The 5,000-nt window shown below is 45.7% G+C and overlaps 1 protein-coding gene across 1 annotated transcript in view; it reads right to left on the minus strand.

Moving 5' to 3' along the window:
• LOC134452016 (roundabout homolog 2-like) overlaps window positions 1-5,000 on the minus strand; it is a 261,747-nt gene that overhangs the window by 57,331 nt on the left and 199,416 nt on the right. The window lies entirely within an intron of this gene.

Consider the following 5,000-nt stretch of genomic DNA (forward strand, 5'->3'; position numbering starts at 1 on the left):
ACAAAGCCTTCTTGTCCAAATGTATCCTGTTTTAGGGATATACTGTAGCTATGTCAAATTAGGGGCTAGTAGTATGCTAGTAGTATGCTAAACTTGAGCTAAATTCCAAGGTAGCAAGGTTGTTTTTTTTTGTGAAACTCATACCGGGTACAGCAAATCAATACCCAGGCACGTGCCCCTATAAAAATAGGTCTGGCCACGCCCCTGTGTCAAATTTGCTGTAACTACAATATCCAAATACCAAGGCTTTGAAGACATTTTTCTCAGTTTCAATGTTGACATAGTTACTGGCCTTTGAATTTCTCAGGCATTATTACAGGTATCTCGATACATATAGGACCTAACTGAGGAGCTTAGTCAGATTGTGCAAAAAATGAGCTTATCGCTCAATTGGCTGATTCAAGTCGTAGCTCTGTAAGATATATATCTACTATCTGGGAACACTGGCATGAATGCCTTCACTAGCTTCCTTTTATTGTATATGTATTTTTTATTGTATTGTTGATGTGTGTATTGTAATGTGTCCAATGTGGGCCCTGAGCCTGCAATAAAGTTTATACATATATATATATATATATACTCTACTCTACTCTACTCTACTCTACTCTACTCTACTCTACTCTATTATATGGGAAGTAGGAGACTACTAGGCAGGCCGCACCCTCCTAGTGACGAAACACCTTCAGCGTTGCTTCTAGTCAGACCAAGGGTAACACAAATATAGTTTCTGAGCTCCTGAAAAAAATGGGAACTCCTCCCACTTTGTCGGGAAGCAAACAACCAGTAGCAAACCAAAGGGAGGTTGGTCAACCATGCCGTTTGGGAAATGTTAATTGCTATGCTCTTGGTCAGACCAAAGTGAAAGTCACTGATAATTAGTCTAGGAGACTGCATCTCTGCATAGGCCTACGTATATTTAATCTCCTGTGACACCTCCAATGTCACAGTGAGGACACCTATACACCTATATCCCCTATACATACCCCCAACAATGGAGGCTACGGCTCTTGTCTCCACTCCCGTGATTGCTCTTGTTCTTGGCTTTGTCTCTGGGAAACATACTGTAGCTCTTGTGAGGCACAGTGGGCTTTCTCTGGGTCATGGACGAGTCAACCCAGCGTGGTGGAGAGATACTGACATGAACTACACATATGTGCACCTAGTAGCCTACGTGCAGACTCCAACATGCATACACACATACACTAACATACATGCAGATGCACACACACACTTGTATGTACACACCACACATACACACGTGCACACACACATACACACGTGTGCGCAAACACGCACGCACGCACCCACACACACACACACACACACACACACCACACACATACACAGACCTACACACACGCGCGCACACAGACACAGACACAGACACACACACACACACACACACACACACACACACACACACACACACACACACACACACACACACACACACACACACACACACACACGGTACATGTGCAGCATCAAAGGCACACATCAACCTGAATGTAGACATAACCTTTTCAACATGACGTGCGGTTGCCCTAATTGGGATCCATGCAGCTCCGGCTCTGTGGTTTCCATCACAGGCTAGCTATGACATGATGATCAAGGGGAGCTTAGCACAGCCAGCCACTGACACCGCATCAATATTAACATGCATGCCACAGCTATGCTACTGTTGCACGCACGCACACACATGCACAAAAGCACGCACACACGTACGCACGCACGCGGGTACGTACACACATTCACACACGCACGCACACAAGTTCAAAGACACCCATCACAAATGAACAGACACCTACACCTACACACAGATTCACACACATCTACACACACACACACACACACACTCATGTATGCAAGTTCAAAAACACCATACACACACAGGTGTCCATAAAACTATACTGAAACGTGTGTGGAATCGAATTGAAAGCCTGTTCCAGCCATGTTTGGTAATAGATGATACCCATATGCCATGTGGGTATGAGCATGAATGCACACAAACAATACATAGCCGTATACACACACAGACACCCAGAAGTAGCAGGGATGGACATGTGTCTAGCAATATATTGACCAATGCATGTATTTCTCATCCTCACAGTGAGTCTAAAAGTGTAAAAGAGAATGAAAAGCCCACTAGGTGAGAGGTGTGTCAATGATGCACTTATTTCGTACAGTAATAGATAAATGGAAAAAAAAACGTCAAATGTACTATTTATACTCTACTTCACTTGTATTCGTTTCTCTCCGCCTCCATCTCAGCTCCAGCTGCAGTCCACCACAGAGCTGACTCTGAAAGCAAAGCCATGCGCACTGAAGCACCTTTGCCCTGGGTGAGCTCAAAGAGAGATCTCCCCTCCCCTACAGTACACCCACACAACTACACATATATCCACGCACCTACACACACACACACACACACACACACACACACACACACACACACACACACACACACACACACACACACACACACACACACACACACACACACACACACACACACACACACACACACACACACACACACACACACACACACCCATACATCCACCCATCCATCCAGGGACGGAATACGATTTCACAGGCCCCTGGGCCAGACAACAAGAAAACACCCCCTCAATGGGTGTTCCTAGCTTGCAAAACAATTCAGGGTTTTACGGCCAGGTGTAAGAGTCTACAAAATATGAAGGCTTTATTTGCAAAACGGTGTATCTCCATTTTATAGAATGTTGGGAAATTGACATTTTTGTATTGGGCATTCCATTGAAATGCATTGCAAAATGCATTTTATATAGCTTAAAAAAGTATGTTTGAGTGGTAAGAATTCACACATGGGTGATATGACCTCTGAACAGTCATTTCCAATAATAAAATGCAAAAGTCAAAAAATGGAGATACACCGTTTTGCAAATAAACCCTTCATATGTTGTCGGGGGTTTAAGAGGTTGTCTCCCGAGATAAAAGTTTGATTTTTTGAAGTTTGATCGAGTATGAGATAAACATGAGAATGCAAATATAATAGAGACTAGAGCTTCAGGGCACCCCTGGATTCTTGGGCCCCTGGGCCTGGGCCCTGGTAGGCCCGTACAATAATCTGTCCCTATCCAGCCCTGCGCATGGAGACCCACTGGTCCATCTGAAGCTTCCCTGTCATCAAAGCCCCGCAGCATGGGGCCTTTGGCACTCTCCGCTCCACAGGGAAGAAAGAGAGAGCAGAGGCGGAGAGCGGGGAGCGGGGAGCGGGGAGCAGAGAGCAGGGGCAGCCCAGCCTCCCCATCCCATCCCTGGCCTGGGCTCCAACTGGGCAAGCCATGCCGATGGACTGAGAAGAAAAAGCACGCCGGGCATTTTCAGGCATTGAGAGACATAACGAAGCCTGTGACACCAGTTTTCGTAATCTAACTGTATCACAAGCTATTTTGACCACAACAGCCAAAATGTAAAAATATTGAAATATGACTCTGAGAGGTCAGCTGTAGCGGTGTGAGGACTGACACCACTGCATTGAGGCGAAGGAACAGGCCAAAATCATCAACAGACCACCGGGCAAATGCCCTGTATGCCCTATGTCCAATCCAGCCAACTGGGCAGGCGATGGCTATAGCTACTCCACCGCTGCTGCTGCTGCCAAGGTCAGGGGTGGCTCTCGTCCAATGGATAAATGTGTGCATTCACCAGGCTGGGCTGTTGGCTGCTCCGGATTTAAGTGCCTGCTCATTATACCGTATACTGCAGGGACTATAGAAAAGGCTGCATGTATACTACTAGGGTATATACAGTGTATGTATTTGTGAAAGGTGCAGAAATGGAGAGATGGAGAGAGAAGGAGAGAGAGAGACAGAGATAATGTGTGTGTGTGTGTGTGTAGCAGCCTGATCTCCAAAAATTCTGTGCTCCTGGACACGGATGTTAAGGATACGAAATCCGTGTCCAGGAGCACGGATTTTGCCAAAATTCCGTGCTCCTGGACACGGAATTGTTTTCCGTGCTCCTGGACATGGAATTATTTTCCGTGATGGGCACACGAAAGTGCTTTCTATAAGCTATTACCACAGCACTGTGTAACTCTATCATTAGAAAATACATGTCAAATGCTAATCCTAAACAAAATAATGCTATAGCAATTAAAGTTGTGTCCTGACCAAAAAATTCCCTAACCCTTGAGAAATACCTTTTCCAGTTGGTTGCTAGGCTATCAAATTCATATAATGAATGAAAGAAAACTAGCTGTGCCCAGACCAAAACAATCCCTAACCCTAACCTGTCAGTAGGAAATGTTTTTTTGAGAAAAAATATTTGAAATTAGAAAAATCCTGAGAAAACACAAGACTGTGGAAACATAGAGCTGTGGGAGTAGCCTATAGAGAGAGCACTTCCCTGTGTAAATCACTGAAAACAATTCCGTGTCCAGGAGCACGGAAAACAATTCCGTGTCCAGGAGCACGGAATTTTGGCAAAATCCGTGCTCCTGGACACAGATTTTGTGCCCTTAACATCCGTGTCTAGGAGCACGGAATTTTTGGAGATCATGTTGGTGTGTGTGTGTGTGTGTGTGTGTGTGTGTGTGTTTGTGTGTGTGTGTGTGTGTGTGTGTGTGTGTGTGTGTGTGTGTGTGTGTGTGTGTGTGTGTGTGTGTGTGTGTGTGTGCGGGCATGCGTGCGTGCGTGCGTGCGTGCGTGCCTGCATCCGTGCCTGTGTACGTGCATCCGTGTGTGTCTGCGTGCGTGCGTGTAGATGCCTGACATGGGCATAGTATGGGTTTGATAAAGTCGGTCTCAATGTGTGCATATACGGATGCCTGAATGTGTGGGCGCAGCAATTCAGCATATTGTTTCGTATAATTATCTGCAGCAATCATCGCTGGTCAATTATCCCTCCAATGGACTGAAACACAGGACTAAGAATAGTTCAAATGGCAGCAGGGAGACAGACAGACAGACAGACAGATAAACGGAGAGAAAGGCAGAGAGACAGACAGACACACAGAC

Source organism: Engraulis encrasicolus, chromosome 7 (genome assembly GCF_034702125.1).
Source record: "Engraulis encrasicolus isolate BLACKSEA-1 chromosome 7, IST_EnEncr_1.0, whole genome shotgun sequence".
Lineage (NCBI taxonomy): Eukaryota > Metazoa > Chordata > Actinopteri > Clupeiformes > Engraulidae > Engraulis > Engraulis encrasicolus.